The sequence below is a fragment of the Gossypium arboreum genome, chromosome 5 (assembly GCF_025698485.1).
Source record: "Gossypium arboreum isolate Shixiya-1 chromosome 5, ASM2569848v2, whole genome shotgun sequence".
In the NCBI taxonomy this organism is placed as follows: Eukaryota; Viridiplantae; Streptophyta; class Magnoliopsida; order Malvales; family Malvaceae; genus Gossypium; species Gossypium arboreum.
In genome coordinates this window covers 76350966-76369531 of record NC_069074.1, presented here as the reverse complement: position 1 = coordinate 76369531, position 18566 = coordinate 76350966, and positions in this window count along the sequence as shown.

Below are 18566 nucleotides of genomic sequence, written 5' to 3'. Positions count from 1 at the left end.
AGGAATTAAATGGTCAAATATGTTAGGTAAGAGTTCGGTGACTTATTTGACAAATAAGTAATAAAATAAAGAAAAGAAAATATCATATTTTCTTCATCTTCTGTCCATCGATTTTTCCAACCAAGAAAAGGATTTAGAAGCTGGAAAATTTCAGCAAAGAAACTCCCATGCTAGTAAGTGATTTTTAATGTCTTTCTTGATAATTTTTGCATTTTTGGAACCCCTAAAGCATGAGCTTTCAAAATAGGGGACTATTTTGCAAAATGATTAAGAGTCTAGGGTTTTTCCATGAAAGCATATGTGTTGTTTTCTGACTTTTTATGGAAGAATATGAGTTTGGTAGTGTTATAAACAACTTTTATGAAAGAAGTTTGCATGAAAACACCTAAAATGGGGTATTTTGCAAAGTTGTTAAATAAATGTAAATATGTGAAATAATTGAATTTGTGAGTTGCTATAGTTATGAAAATGGTTTGTCTAGGCTTAATGAGTAAGAAAATGTGATAAAAATCATTTTACGAGCCTAGGGACAATTTGGTAATTTTGGTAAAGTATAGGGGTGTTACAAATCGTTATAGAATTTTAATTAAGAAAACGCTTGAGGATTCAAATAACAATTATCCTACGAGGCTAAAATGGTTATTAAACCAATAAATAGCATGAGATAGTAGATGTTGATGTTAATATTAGCATCCATTTATGTTTAATTATGAGATGAAATATATATATATAAATATGCTTTATTAAGGTAACTAAACATGATCTATTAGACTAATTAAGCATTAATTGGCCTATAAATAAAAAAATTGGTGGAAAGAAAAAGAATATTATCTTTTCCATCCTTAATCATCCACCATTGTTAAAAACCAAAAGGAAGTTTCAAGCTCACCTAACATTCATCAAGCAAAAATTCAAGGTAACCAAGCCTTTTTCCATGTAATTTTTTTATATTTGTGATCATGAGGCTTAATTTAGCTAGCCCATGTACCAGTTTGATCAATTGTTGAAATTTTAGCAAGTTGCCATTGTTGATAAATTGATGAATTAGGCTTGGAATTGATAGCTGTTGAACTTAGATTATGAAAAGTACGAAATTGTAAAGTTAATTAAGCTTGTTTGTTAACTTTGTAACATTAGGGGCCAAATTAAATAAATGAATAATATGTCCTGAAATTTTGGTAGAAATAGATAGTATAGGGTCTGTAACAAAAGAATTTGAAATCATATTTTAATCTGAAGCTAGGAATTCAAAGTTATGTTTATCTCAAGTTCAAGGATTAAATTGAATAAAATACAAAATATATTTGAAATAAAAAATATTATTTAGTATCATGAATCTTACGATATTATTGTTGTAAACCATTAAATGGCTATTGTGTGTTGTTATGTGCTATTAATTAGTATTTATATATATAATTGTATAAAATCGAAACTCGATAGAAGTGGAGCTAATAGCTAAAATTGCAGAATAGGCCTTGAGAAACCTACCTATTTTGTGTTTTGAGGAGATAAGTTCCTTGTGTTATATGTTTGCTTGTGTTTATTTTGTTATATCAATGCTTGAACATAAGTTAAGACTTGATGGAATTTGACATACATAGCTAGTAAATGTGATTTGAATTGATCTAGGCAATTGATGCTATATCTATTGATTATAACTAGAAGAATGACAAAGATCATTAAATGTATGTATAATTTATGTACAAATTTATTCGACAAAACCCAAAAATTTATATGAATGATTACAGGGTATGAAAATGCAAATGTGAATGATTACAGGGGGTGAATATGCAAATGTGAATGATTATAACGTATGAATATGTAGATATGAATGATTGATGCCCATGTGAACTTATTAAAAAAGTTAGGATACAATTGGTATACCAATAAGGTCATATACACGCTTGTGTATGAGATAGTTGATAATATGAAGATAATGACAGGTTATTTTGAGATCCAACATCTATTGTGGATCATTGAGTATTCATTATCTCTACAAAGACCTTCGTGTGGTGGAGGGATGTATTTGAATATGTTTAAACATTTAATGCCTACGGGCTTTACACTTTGGTGTCTTGGTGTGGTGTAGTTTATGCTCATACGAGCTATCTTGGTGTAGTGTAGTTCATCCATGTGTTCGAGTCCGTTTTACTAGGGTTCTGTTGGGTAAAACATTGAAATTGAATCTTGAAATTGGAAAATGAAATTGTAATAGCTCATTTTCAATAGTACCAAAAATGATGGGTTTGGAACCCCATTCTTCGACGATCGAGTCAGTAAATATTATTATTTAATATTTACAAGTCATTTATAGTGTTATAATGATTTTTAGTTTAGTAATTTTATTAATTGGTTAGTTATTGTGGAATAAAGACTAAATCGTAAAAATTGAAAAAGTTAATCACTATTAATTTATATGTGCTAAATGAGTAACAAAACATATTATAAAGGTTTTAATGGCAATAATATCATAATGGATTATAGTAGATGGTTTGTGTGAAGATTAAGTAAAAAATATGTTTCTTATTATATTAAATAATATATGTTAAAACATTAGAAAACATCATCACCTTCACTTTCTTTTTCTTTCACAAATCGAAAACACTATTGAAGGGAGCTTGAAGAATTTGGTTTAACTTCTCTTTTGCAGTAAGCATTTTTGAAGCTTTTTTTTTTTGTAAATTTTATGTTTTGGGGATGTTGTAGCTTAATCGAGATATCTCAAGGACTATTTCGTAATACTTTCAAAATTTTAAAAAGTTACCATTGTTGATTTTTAAGGTTTTTGATGTTAAATGGTTAAGTTTGAAGCTTTATCATGAAACAGGACTATTTTGTAAAGTGATTTTTTTGTTAGTTTTGAGTTTAGGGACTAAAATGAAAATATGTTGAAATAGGCATGAAATTTCTATAAAAATGGATATTGAGTATTGCATAGGGATGTGTATGAATTCAGTTTTAAATTTTGGGGCTTAAGTATGAAAAATATGCTTGTTATGATTTTAGGGACTAAATTGAATAAATTGCAAAACTTTAGAGAAATTTTGAAAAATGATAATGGGATGTCATATGCATTAAATAAGATGTTATAAGGTATTTAGAACTGATAACTTAAAATAAATTATCGTATAGATTAAGAAACGAATCAACTAGTTGATAATCGAGGAAAAGGAAAAATAGTAGAGTAGTCCCTAACACTTCTTCTATTGTTGTTATTCCCTGGTAAGTTCATACGGTATAGGTGAGGAAAAGGATTGAATTGAATAGTACTATATTGTTATTTGTATTGAGCTTGGATGAACATGAGATAGGATGCAATTGGCATGCTAATAGGGTTATTTGCGTGCTATACGGGTTTTATATGAGATGACATGTTGGCGTATGATATATATATTCACTGAATGCACCAGAATCTAGCATTTTTTTTAAATTACCAAGTTATATCCAAAATGATTCAGACGTATTTTTGGGGGAGGATGTATAGCCTAACGACTTGGAACTTAGTGCCTAGGCTTGTTTTTGAAAGGATGTTTAGCCTACAGGCTTGGCACTCAATGCCTAGGCATGTTCTTGGATGGTAAAGCTAGGTTGAGCAATCAGACGTGCTTTGGGTGGATAGCTGCGTATTCGTTTATTATAGTTCATCGGGATAAATTGGTATTGTTATTGAACTAGATGAATGGTAAAAGTGTTATAATAAGATGAAGTAAGTTATATAAAGTAAAAGTGCATATGTTCAATGGGTTGATGTTATAGCTTCGACCGAGATCAAATTATTTTGAATGAAATGTTTATGTGATATATACCTGGTGAACTCACCTAATAATGTGAATTGTGGTAACATGAAATTTTTTTAATTAAATATGTTATATTGAAATTGTGGGATTTAAGGTAAGTTTTATTGTTCTAAACCTATGAACTTACTAAGCTTATTTAAAGCTTACTCTGTTTCGTTTTTTGTTTCTGGTACTTATTGATTTGCGAAACTCAGTGATCTGGTCATCTTGAAGATCACACTATCTAGCCACCATTTTGGTAGACTTTTAAACATTCAATTCGATTATGTGGCATGTAATAGGATTTGAATTATATATAAGTGTTTTGTTAAAGTAAAGTGAGAATGGTATTATATAAAGTATGTGTGCTTGATTACCTTTTGATATGTTTGATCATGGCTTGAATTAGTAAATCTTGATTGTGGTTGTTAAGCATGGAAAAAGTGATAGATTCATATGAGAGTTGGTATGGTTAGTTATGCTGTATAATGTTTGAATAGGTGGGATTGAGTTAGAAAATATGGTATGAAGACTTGATAATAAAATTTGATGTTTTAGGTATAATAAGTGTATGGTTATAGGTATCAATCTCATAGGTTGTGTATTTGGTATTTTGATCAATAATAGGTGAGTGAAAGTTGGCATTTTGTTTGTGATTAAGGTATATGTTGGTCATTTACTTTGTTGGTATGAAATGGGATGAAATTTGGTATTGATTATTGTTTGTGATGGTGCCTTGAGGCATATTGGTTAAAATTAGGAAAATGATATGTTTTGGTACCTTTTTTGTGCATTTTGAATAGGTTTAAGGAATGGTCAATTGCATACTTATGATATATGTGAGAGTTTGGGTTATAACTTGCATTATAAGTGTAATACCCCTAACTTGTATCTATCGTCGGAACAGGGTTATGGAGCAATATTAGAGTTCAGAGAATAATTACAGATAATTCGTGTCATTTACGATTCATATCTGAAACTAATCATATTGTCCCTTGAATGGACCCTCGAGGCCCAATTTAAACATTATGAACTAATTGGGATTAGATCAGGATATCAGAGAATTTTTCAAAAATTTTTCAAAATTTTTCCTAGATACAGGGCACACATGCCCCTGTGGTCCAGGGACACGCCCGTGCTGCAAGCCGTGTCCAACCCCGTGTAACTCTCTGACTTGTGCCACACGGCCAAACACATGCCCGTGTTCTAGGCCGCGTATCATACATGGCTGAGGCACACGCCCGTGTCTCTATCTGTGTGTCCAATTTTGAGCATTCTGCTTCTCAAATTTAAGAGGCAGGAGACACACGACCAGGCCACATGCCCATATGCCAGGCCGTGTCTCACACACGGTCAAGACACACGCCCATGTGTCTACCCATGTGGATAAAACAAGGTAATTTCTTAGCCTTATTTCTCACCCAAATTTAACTTCAACCTACAATAACATGTAACAACCCATTTTTAGCTAAATCGAAATAATGGTTTTGAAACCACAAATTTGAGATCAAAAATTTATTTTAATAATATTTTAAATGTTTACAGCATGATAACATGTATATGTGAAAGTTCGTAATTAAATTTATTGTTTGAATGCTTAATTTGATAAAAGGACTAAATCGTATAAAGTGAAAAAGTGTTGTTCTAATAGCTAAAGGTGTTAAATAGCTATTGAACCTTAAAGTAAGGGTCCTTAAGTAGTAATTAGACTATTATAATGGTAAGTGGACAATATTGGTCATTAAATGGATGATTTAAATGGTTTTATAATAAGGTTAATATAGTAATTTGTAAATATAAGTTAAATTAATAAAACAAAACATAAAAATGTGTTTTCATTCATATTTCTTAACCATACATAGCAAAGAAGAAAGCCATTCTAGGGCTTTAAACATTCAGCCATTTCATTGCTCAATTGCTAAGTAATTTTGACACCGTTTTTAATGATTTCTATGTTTTTGAGATCGTTGCAACCAGGTCTAGCTAGCCGAGGGACTATTTTGCAAAATTGTTAAAGATTTTGAATGTTTCCATTGATGAATAAGGTTTTGTTTTTAAGTTTCTTGATAAATTATGAATGCTTGTTGATAGATATACAAGTTTTGTAAAGTGATAATTGAGTAAAAATGGAAAATAGGAATTTATTTGTGAAAATGTGAAAATATGTGGTTAAATGTGTGAAAAGTTGATAAATGTAGGCTGTTAGGGGCATTATAGTAATTCAACAATCATGGGTATTAAAGAAATTTCATGAATTTGTGATTTTGTGTAATAAGGACTAAATTGTAAAAATTGTGAAATTCTAGGGTAAATGTGTAAATGTGCTTAAATGTGTGTTTTGGATTAAATTGAATAAAGAGATTATTAAATCAGTTAATTTTGGATATATTTAGATCAAGAAAAGCAGAATTTGGATCTAGATCGGGGGAAAACGAAAGTTATCGACTAATCGACTTATTTTGTCGTTTTCAAATCTGAGGTAAGTTCGTATGTGAAAAATTTCATTATAAGTGTATTTTAAATGCTTTGATATTGAACAAGTTGTGAATACGAGACTTTGAATAACTTCGACAATGACTTGATGGTAATTCGGCATTCGAAATTCTGGTTGAACCTTAGGAATAGTTTAGGATACTAGTGACATGTCATTAGGGAATACATTGAGTTGGCTTTGGGGCATGATATTAGCACTTCGGGTGTGAGTTATACCGATTTGGCTTCGGGCCATGAATATTGGCTGATTTGGCTTTAGGCCATGATATAGGTACTTAGTATGCGAGACTCCTGAGTATCCGACTTCTATTCTGAATGGTTCATCGGGTTAATGAATGATGTGGTAGAGAATGAGATTGGTACGAGATGGTACAGGTATGTACATAAACCATATTAACTTTGAATCAAAGAAATGGTGAAGAAAGTACATAGTTTTGTGAATGAGTAATTGAAAGTTTTGTTAATTGACGTAAATTCGTGTACTTATAATCAATTGTTGAATTATGTGTTTATGATTATATCAAATTTATTTCATACGAGCTTACTAAGCTTTATAGCTTACTTTGTTTATTTTTCTCGTTGGATTCGGGGACTGTTGTAGATTTTGTCACACTATCTTACAAACAATTTGGTACCTTTAATCTTATGTTTTGAGTATATGGCATGCATAGGGACTTTGGTCATGTTGGTTATGTTTTGGTAATGATTTTGACCATTTGAATTGGCTTGTAAATGTAAATGTTTTGGTTTGTATACCATAGCCAAGAGAGTTGGCTTATTTTGAGTTAATTTGATTGTGTATATAATGTTGTTCATGGCCATGTAAGTTGACCTATTTGGCTTAGTTGGTGATGTAACACCCTTAACCCGTATCCGTCGCTGGAATAGGGCCACGAGGCATTGTCGATCAATTACATCATACAACATACATTTCTCAGACATGAATCCATTTTCATATAAACATTAATCAAACATAATCATAATGCCCCTTATAAGGTTCTACGAGACCTTAAAACATGCTTGGAAAAGGTTCAGGACTAAACTGACAACATTTAAAAACTTTGGGAAACTTAGAAAATTTTCATACATACAGGGTTCACATGCCCATGTGAATAGGCCGTGTGCCTCACACAGCCACCAGACACGCTCGTGTCACAGGCCGTATGAAAATAGGGCATACATACTGACTTGTACCACATGGCCAGAGACACGCCCATGTTCCATAGCCGTGGGAAAACTAGAGGGCATACTGACTTGGGTCACACGGCCGACCACACTCCCATGTGTCAGCCCGTGTGCCACACACAGCTAATAGACACGCCCGTGTGTTTAAGCAGTGTAACTCACTGATTTGTTTTAACTAGGATACAGGGGTCACACGGTCGATTCAAACGCCCGTGTGCTCAACCATGTGGCATAAAAATAGGCTTGATTTAAGCCATTATTCCCACCTATCATTCATGTACCTAAAAGCATTCATTTGGCATCGTTTTCACATTTCATGCCATTTAAAAACCATCCATTTCACTACTCGAATCCCCAACCAAAATCATGCCAAAACAATATACCATAACTGTAATATCCTGATTTTGGGCCTAGTCAGAATAGTGGTTTCGTGACCACAAAATCCGAGATAGAAATAATTATTTTATGATTATTTTTAGGTCTATGATATGATTGCATGATTGTGTGAAAATTTCGTGAAGAAAATTTATGCATAAAGTGCTTAAATTGAAATTAGGGACTAAATCGAATAATTTGTAAAACTTGCATTCTAGAAGTTTCTAGTATGAAATTATTTTGAAATATTAATTAGGAGGTCTTAAATAGAATTTTACCAATTTCTAAGTCTATGGACAAAAATTGGACATGGATGGAATTTTTGAAAAGTTTAGTAGTAAGGGCATTTTGGTCATTTAGGGGTAAAATAAATTAAAATACAAAATTAAAAGCCAATTTTGCTCATCTTCAACCCCATGGCCGAATATAGCAAGGAGAAACCATGGCTAGGATTTTTCAAGCTTCCAAGCTCGATTGTAAGTCCGTTCTAGCCTCGTTTTTAATGATTTTTACGTTTTTAGAGTCCCGGTAGCTCGATTTAGCTTATGCTAGCAATAATTTAACCTAGGGTTTATATTTGGAAAAATACCCATAGGTGAAATTTGTGTATTTTGGTGTTTTATGATAGAATATGATGTTTTAAATTATGTTAGACAACTTGTGCTACTCGGTTTTAAGTGAAAACGAGCAAAAGGGCTTAATCGGTAAAAATACCTAATAGTCATAAGTACATGTTAGAGTGAGAATATGATGTTGCCATAGAAGGGAAAAATGATCAGCATGTCATAAAACATAAGAAAATAGGATGAAGTTTAATTTACGAGCTTTGGGGCAAAAGTGTAAATATGCAAAAGTTTAGGGGCAAAGGTGTGAATATGCCCAAAATATGATTTTGGGTCAATTTGAATAATGTGAGTCCTAATTAGACTATATTTTAAATGATAGAGCAAGGAAAACTAAAATTCGGGCTAAAATGGGGAAAATACCAAGTTGTGGACGAAATGGTAAAAGTAGCCATTTTCAGCACACGAGGTAAGTTCATATGTAAATGTTGGTAACATAGTTATTATTTTAAATGTTTTAATGTTATTTAAATGATATGATAATTATTATGAAATATTATACTGTGATAATTGTTTGTTAATATGTCAAATTATGTGATATACTTGGAAAATGTGAAATACTACCGATACTCGGTAACGGCATTCCGTAGAAGATGGTTGAGACACATGATTGGGAAAAAGGTCCCGTTGAACCTTAGGAATGGATTAGGATACAAGTGACATGTCACTAGGATATTTGGGCATCCGAACTCGTTGAGTTGAGTCCGAGTTCACTTATGGATGCGAATGTCCGAACTCGTTGAGTTGAGTCCGAGTTTGTAAGATGTAACTAGGCATCCGAACTCGTTAAGTTGAGTCCGAGTTCACTCATGGATGCGAACACCCGAGCTCGTTGAGTTGAGTCCGAGTTCGCTTATGGGCGGGTTACATAGTAGCTTGGCTACATATGTGGCACTTATGTGCAAACTTTCCATGTATCCGAATTATATTCCGATGTGTTCAACGGGTAAAATTTTACTCAAGCGGAGGAATACTCGAGATGAAAGGGACGTATTGGTAAGTGTTGTGAAATGAATACTTTGAATAGGTATGTACTTAACCTTCGGGGTGAAAACTCGATATAACAACAATATGGTAAGATGATAAATGAAAATGTGATATGAATGTCTCGGTGATGATTATGCAAATGATGTTTTATGTTTGCTTATATAGTTGTGTTACTTGCGATTTGCATGTGAGCTTACTAATAATTTATGCTTACTTCCTCCTTTTCATTCCTTGTAGTGTTGACAAGCCAGCTCGAAAATTGGGAACGGTCGGAGGCATGCTCACACTATATCCGTATACCATCTTGGCATAATGGCTTGCATATTTTGAGTATGGCATGTATAGCATTATAATCATTTTGTATATATGGTCTTATGATATGGTTATTGAGTGGTATGGAAATGCTTGGTAATGATTAGCCATTGGAATGGCTAATCATGATCATATTTGGTGTTATGTATGTCAAATTACTAGCTAAGCCATGGAAACCATGAAATAGGTAAAATTTACCATAAAATAGATTCAGACAGCAGTAGTGATGTGAATTTGAAAAATCACTAAAAATAGTAGAAATGGAATTAAATGATGAATAAGTTATGGAATCGAAGCTTGATGAGTCTACTTTCATATGGAAGAAGCGAAACAGGTACATGAGCTATATTTTATGAGATGTTTAAATTTTTGTGAAACAGGGCCAGAGCGATTTCTGGATCCCCTATTCTGACTTTGGAAATTCACCATAAATTGTTAAAAGATAATTAGAAGTCATGATTTATATGTACAGATTCCTTATTTATTCTAGTTTTATTAGAAATAAACGGCATAGTCATTGAAACTCTGTACAGGGAGATATTTGATTCGTAATACACAGAGGTCAGAGCAGTCGAACCCTGAAACAGAGGAGACTTTAACTAATAAACTGTACTAATTGGCTTGACCAAAAATTCTAGAAAAAAATTAGTAAATATATATATGAGTCTAGTTTCAGGAAAAATTTATGGAATTGGATTTCGAGTTTTGTAACTCGAGATATGAATTTTTAAGCGACTATGACGCAGATTGTTAGCTTGACTGAAAATTTTAAAAATAAATTGTTTGAGCTGTTTAAGTAATGAATTAAGTCTGTTAACACCTCGTGTTCGACTCCGGCGACGGTCTCGGGTACGGGATGTTACAATAACCTTAACTTCTATACGCATTTTCTCACCATCTTATCAACTAAATCATGCCACAAAATATACCAATTCATCATATTAAAACTAAGCCACAACATGCCATTTCTTAACCATTATATATCATTGATAATTTTCTATTTAAGCAACCATATAACCATCACAACAATCATACCAAACATGCCAAAACACAAGGCAATATATATACATTATATATCACTTATCAAACTTATGATTTAAGCCAACTTAAATGACCAAATACACACCAACATTTACAAGCCAAATCTCATGAGTAATATCATAACTCAAAACATATCACCACATCACTAGCCTATACATGCCATATACTATATTTACATAGCATCAAAAGTACCAACAAGTAGTCGATAGTGTGATGACGGTTCCTGATGATCCCCATGTCTGAGCTAGCTTCTATAATCTATAAAACAGGGAAGAACACACAAAGTAAGCTTTAAAAGCTTAGTAAGCCATATACAAATAAAACCATCTCATGAATCAACATCATTTCCATCAAATAAGCAATTTATGAATAAGCACATATAAGCTTACAAACCTTCCCAAATGTATACATATTCAATTTCATAAGTGAATTCATCAAATACTTCCCTTTTCAATACTTGTATGAATCTCATACATAGCTGAGTTGCTTCACTCATTTACACATTCATTCTCGACTTGACTTTTCTCGTTGAACCTTTCGGAATTGTTAAGGATATTTGGAAATCACATATAGCTCATACAATGCCATATCCCAGATATGGTCTTACATGTTATCACATATCGATGCCAATGTCCCAGACATGATCTTACATGAAATCATATAACGATGCCAATGTCCCAGATATCGTCTTATATGTAATCACCATACAATGCCAATGTCCCAGACATGATCTTACATGTAATCACATCTCGGTAATCCTAATGTCATGACATTTATATCCTATACTATTCCTAAGGTTCGTACAGGACTTTCGGGTAACATAACTTCGTCGATACTTGCTCGTATTTGCTCGGTCAACATTCATAGCAATTCAATGATAATTAAACATTTATAAATCAATTTAAAGGTATTTATTTGCATATGAACTTACCTCGTATATACAATGAATGGATTGGATCGACTACTTGACAACTTTCGATTTTCCCTGATCTAAATTCGATTTCTTTCGTTCTGATCTATATACATTCAAAATTAACTCCTTTATTCATCAAATCATTCAATTCAATCCACAAACACATATTTGGGCATTTTTACATTTTAACCCCTAAAGTTCCACATTTATTTAATTTAGTCCTTATTTCACAAAAATACAAATTACACCAAATTTGACAAAACTCATGCTTGGCCGAATTACCATAGTGCCCCTACCAACCGATATTTCACATTTACTACACATTTAACCCCTCAATTTACAATTTTCACAATTTAATCCTTAAAATGCATTTTTAGCTAAAATCTCTTAACAAAACTTTAATATCTATCATCAAACTTTCTTATTTCATCATCAATCATTCAAAAGCTCATGGATTCATCAATATAATTTTATAAAATCACCAAAAAAACTCAAAAATTAGGGCATGGGCTAGCTAGAATACAAAGCAACGATCTCAAAAACATAAAAATCATCAAAAACCAAACTCAAAACATACCTAATTGCTTGAAAATAGAAGTGCTGAATCAAGAACCCTAACTTCTCTTCTTTTTCTTCTAATTTCAGTGCACTAAGATGATAATAAATGGAATTTTGTGTTTTGTTATTATTATTATTATTATAACATTTTTTACAAAATACCATAATTAACCTTAGTTAAAAACATTAAAAATCACATAATGGATGTCCATAAATGTCAAATTCCACTATCAATGGTCTAATAACATCATCAGGACCTCACATTTAATCAACCATAGTAATTAAACACGTTTAACATATAGAATGCCACTTTTGCATTTTACGCGATTTAGTCCTTTTTCTCAAATTGAACAATTAAACGATAAAATTAGCTCACAAAACTTTCACACATACATGCTATCATGCTGTAAACGCATAAAATAATATTAAAATAATTATCCAACCTTGGATTTGTGGTTTTAAAACCACAGTTCTAATTTAGCTAAAATCGGACTATTACAGGTGATGTATATGTATGTGTGCTAATGCCATTTTGTGATGTGAATAATATTGCTTGGTAAAGGGTTGATTGTGGATTATTAGTTGAGTAGATAATGGTTGAAATTGAGATTGGTATGCTTGTGGTTTTAGGCTAAAAAATGTTTAGTTGAAATGATACATATGAATGTTTTGGAAATGTGACTTGGTATAATTTGAATAGGCAAAAAAAAAAAAAAATGGTATTATAAGCATGATAAATGTTGGCATTGAAATGGTATATATTTTATCTTTGGTTGTGGTTGTTTTGGTTGTTTATAAATGTTATAACTTGTGCATTTTCTATGATGTAGGTGCGTGCCAAATTTGGGGTGGCAAAATGGCTTGGTAAATAGCCTATTTTTGTCTACACGGGCAGAGACACTTGCATGTGTCTTAGCCGTGTGTGACAAACAGTTATGTTACACGGCCGTGTGTCCCCTGGTATTGAAATTAAAACCAAGTCAGTATGCTCCACCCGACCTCACACAAGGGCGTGTGACCTGATCGTGTGGTATAAGTCGGTATACCCTACAGTATTGGCACAGCCTAGCATATGGCCTAACACATGGATGTGTATGGCCATTTTTAGGGCACATAGGTGAACCACATGGGTGTGTGTGTTGGCCGTGTGACCCAAGTCAGAGAGTTACACGGGTTTGAATACGGGCTGGGACACGACCATGTGCTTCCATTTTGAATGTCCACATGGCCTGTGACACATACGTATCTGTAAGACCCCTTACCCATACCTGAGATCGAGATAGGATACGAGGCATTACCGAACACATACACAGTTTTTCATGCAAAATTGGGCTATAAAAATTTTCTTTAAAAACAACTTCATTCATTCGTATACAAATTGTCTTTAATATGGGCTTACGAGGCCCAAAACAACCATCGGAAGGGATTCGAGACTGAATTAAAGACTTTAGAGAAAATTGGGAAATTTTCCCTAATGCGGTGCCACACACCCGTGTAGAACAAGGGAACGCTCGTGTGCTCTTGACACGCCCGTGTTCTCCGGCCATGTAGCTCTCTAACTATGATGTTAGCATCAATTAGGGTCACACGACTGTGTCACATGCCCGTGTCTTGGGTCACACGGCCGACAACACTTCCATGTGTCAACCTGTGTGCCACACACAGCTAATAGACACGCCCTTGTGTTTAAGCCGTGTAACTCACTGACTTGTTTTTACTAGGATACAGAGGTCACACGGTTGATTCAAAAGCCCGTGTGCTCAACCACAAAAATAGGCTTGATTTAAGCCATTATTCCCACCAATCATTCATGTACCTAAAAGCATTCATTTGGCATCATTTTCACATTTCATGCCATTTAAAAACCATCCATTTCACTACTCGAATCCCCAACCAAAATCATGCCAAAACAATATACCATAACCTTAACTTCTATACGCATTTTCTCACCATCTTATCAACTAAATCATGCCACAAAATATACCAATTCATCATATTAAAACTAAGCCACAACATGCCATTTCTTAACCATTATATATCATTGATAATTTTCTATTTAAGCAACCATATAACCATCACAACAATCATACCAAACATGCCAAAACACAAGGCAATATATATACATTATATATAACTTATCAAACTTATGATTTAAGCCAACTTAAATGGCCAAATACACACCAACATTTACAAGCCAAATCTTATAGCTAATATCATAACTCAAAACATATCACCACATCACTAGCCTATACATTCCATATACTATATTTACATAGCATTAAAAGTACCAACAAGTAGTCGATAGTGTGATGACGGTTCCTGATGATCCCCAATGTCTGAGCTAGCTTCGATAATCTATAAAACAGAGAAGAACACACAAAGTAAGCTTTAAAAGCTTAGTAAGCCATATACAAATAAAACCATCTCATGAATCAACATCATTTCCATCAAATAAGCAATTTATGAATAAGCACATATAAGCTTAAAACCTTCCCAAATGTATACATATTCAATTTCATAAGTGAATTCATCAAATACTTCCCTTTTCAATACTTGTATGAATCTCATACATAGTTGAGTTGCTTCACTCATTTACACATTCATTCTTGACTTGACTTTTCTCGTTGAACCTTTCGGAATTGTTAAGGATATTTGGAAATCACATATAGCTCATACAATGCCATATCCCAAATATGGTCTTACATGTTATCACATATCGATGCCAATGTCCCAGACATGGTAACGATGCCAATGTCCCAGACATCGTCTTATACGTAATCACCATACAATGCCAATGTCCCAGACATGATCTTACATGTAATCACATCTCGGCAATCCTAATGTCATGACATTTATATCCTATACTATTCCTAAGGTTCGTATAGGACTTTCGGGTAACATAACTTCATCAATAATTGCTCGTATTTGCTCGGTCAACATTCATAGCAATTCAATGACAATTAAACATTTATAAATCAATTTAAAGGTATTTATTTGCATATGAACTTACCTCGAATATGCAATGAATGGATCGGATCGACTACTTGATAACTTTCGATTTTCCCCGATCTAAATTCTATTTCTTTCATTCTGATCTATATACATTCAGAATTAACTACTTTATTCATCAAATCATTCAATTCAATCCACAAACACATATTTGGGCATTTTTACATTTTAAACCCTAAAGTTCCACATTTATTTAATTTAGTCCTTATTTCACAAAAATAAAAATTACACCAAATTTGACAGAACTCATGCTTGACCGAATTACCATAGTGCCCCTACCAACCGATATTTCATATTTATTACACATTTAACCCCTCAATTTATAATTTTCACAATTTAATCCTTAAAATGCATTTTTAGCTAAAATCTCTTAACAAAACTTTAATATCTATCATCAAACTTTCTTATTTCATCATCAATCATTCAAAAGCTCATGGATTCATCAATGGAATTTTACAAAATCACCAAAAAAACTCAAAAATTAGGGCATGGGCTAGCTAGAATACAAAGCAACGATCTCAAAAACATAAAAATCATCAAAAACCAAACTCAAAACATACCTAATTGTTTGAAAATAGAAGTGCTGAATCAAGAACCCTAACTTCTCTTCTTTTTCTTCTAATTTCAGTGCACTAAGATGATAATAAATGGAATTTTGTGTTTTGTTATTATTATTATTATTATAACATTTTTTACAAAATACCATAATTAACCTTAGTTAAAAACATTAAAAATCACATAATGGATGTCCATAAATGTCAAATTCCACTATCAATGGTCTAATAACATCATCAGGACCTCACATTTAATCAACCATAACAATTAAACACATTTAACATATTGAATGTCACTTTTGCATTTTATGCGATTTAGTCCTTTTTTCTCAAATTGAACAATTAAACGATAAAATTAGCTCACAAAACTTTCAAACATACATGCTATCATACTATAAACACATAAAATAATATTAAAATAATTATCCAACCTTGGATTTGTGGTTTTAAAACCACAGTTCTAATTTAGCTAAAATCAGATTATTACAGGTGATGTATATATATGTGTGCTAATGCCATTTTGTGATGTGAATAATATTGCTTGGTAAAGGGTTGATTGTGGATTATTAGTTGAGTAGATAATGGTTGAAATTGAGATTGGTATGCTTGTGGTTTTAGGCTAAAAAATGTTTGGTTGAAATGATAAATATGAATACTTTGGAAATGTGACTTGGTATAATTTGAATAGGCAAAAAAAAAATGGTATTATAAGAATGATAAATGTTGGCATTGAAATGGTATATATTGTATCTTTGGTTGTGGTTGTTTTGGTTGTTTATAAATGCTATAACTTGTGCATTTTTTATGATGTAGGTGTGTGCCAAATTTGGGGTGGCAAAATGGCTTGGTAAATAGCCTATTTTTGGCCACACGGGCAGAGACGCGGGCATGTGTCTTAGCAGTGTGTGCAAACGGTTATGTTACACGACTGTGTGTCCCCTAGTATTGAAATTAAAACCAAGTCAGTATGCTCCACACGACCTCACACACGGGCGTGTGACCTGACCGTGTCGTATAAATCGGTATACCCTACAGGATTGGCACAGCCTAGCATAAAGCCTAACACATGGATGTGTATGGCCATTTTTAGGGCACATAGGTGAACCACATGGGCCTGTGTATTGGCCGTGTGACCCAAGTCAAAGAGTTACACGGGTTCGGATACGGGCTGGGACACAACCATGTGCTTCCATTTTGAATGTCCACATGGCCTGTGACACATGCGTGTCTATAAAACCCCTTACCCGTACCTGAGACCGAGATAGGATACGAGGCATTACCGAACACATACATAGTTTTTCATGCAAAATTGGGCTATAAAAATTTTCTTTAAAAACAACTTCATTCATTCGTATACAAATTGTCTTTAATATGGGCTTACGAGGCCCAAAACAACCATCGGAAGGGATTCGAGACTGAATTAAAGACTTTAGAAAAAATTGAGAAATTTTCCCCAATGCGGTGCCACACACCCGTGTGGAACAAGGGACACGCTCGTGTGCTCTTGACACGCCCGTGTTCTCCGACTGTGTAGCTCTCTAACTATGATGTTAGCATCAATTAGGGTCACACGGCCGTGTCATATGCCCGTGACTTAGCCCGTGTGTTTACTACTGAGCATACTGACTTGCAAAATTAGGGTGCAGGGGACACACGACCATTCATCACGCCCATGGGGAAGACTGTGTATCATACACGGTCTAGACACATACTCGTGTGTCTACCCCTGTGGACCAATTAAGGGCTATTTTCCAAGCCAATAGTCATCCTCACTCATTTATACATTTAAACATATTTCATAACATGCAACATGACATGTTTAGGCACTCAAAGATTCCACACCATGGCACTCTCACATCCTCCTAATGTCATCCTATTACACATTCATTTTGTTACTCCATTTAGAAGCATTCGACACCAATTTCATGCATTTGTTACCATAACTTCAAATAATGCATTCATGTTTATAGTCATTTTTAAGTCATTAGGTAATCCCTTATCTTTTAACATCTAGTCCATACCTTATCATGCATTCACCAATCAACAACATATCACATCATCAAGGCACTAGCACACGCATCCATGGACAATTAGATTACAACACAATGATCAAATATAAGCCATATCACATGGCCATTACAAAATGAATCATCATAATCATAAAGCCCTTACAAATTGGCCAAATAGCATGACACATATCACAAAATAACCAAGTTCCCTATACATGCCATACTAAAAATAACAATTTCAGTATACCCAATAATCTTTTGATAGTGTGATCGAATACTCCGACAACTTCTGATCCTCGAGCTAGCTTGGCAAAACTACAAAGGATGGAAAAGAAAGGGGGTAAGCATTAAAGCTTAGTAAGTCCACCTGCAAATAATATGCAATAGTAGTAAGTAATCAATATACAAGGACATAGCAACATATACATAAAGATTATTCATCATTCAAACCTTTTGGGCTTACTTATCACATGTACACATATATATATACTTGCTCATCACGAATCGTTCTTTACCAAGGCATTATTCATAGGCTTAGTGTACATATATGTACTCATCGTAGTATATCATATAACCATACCTCTTTATCGTGCCCTTCTCGGGACTTTCATCGCATCATTCATTATAATACCCGTTCAACACTTAGAATACTATTGGATAAGCGAAAATTCACACATAAGTGCCACATATACATATGTATCCAAAGCTAGCACATAACATGTAACGCTCAT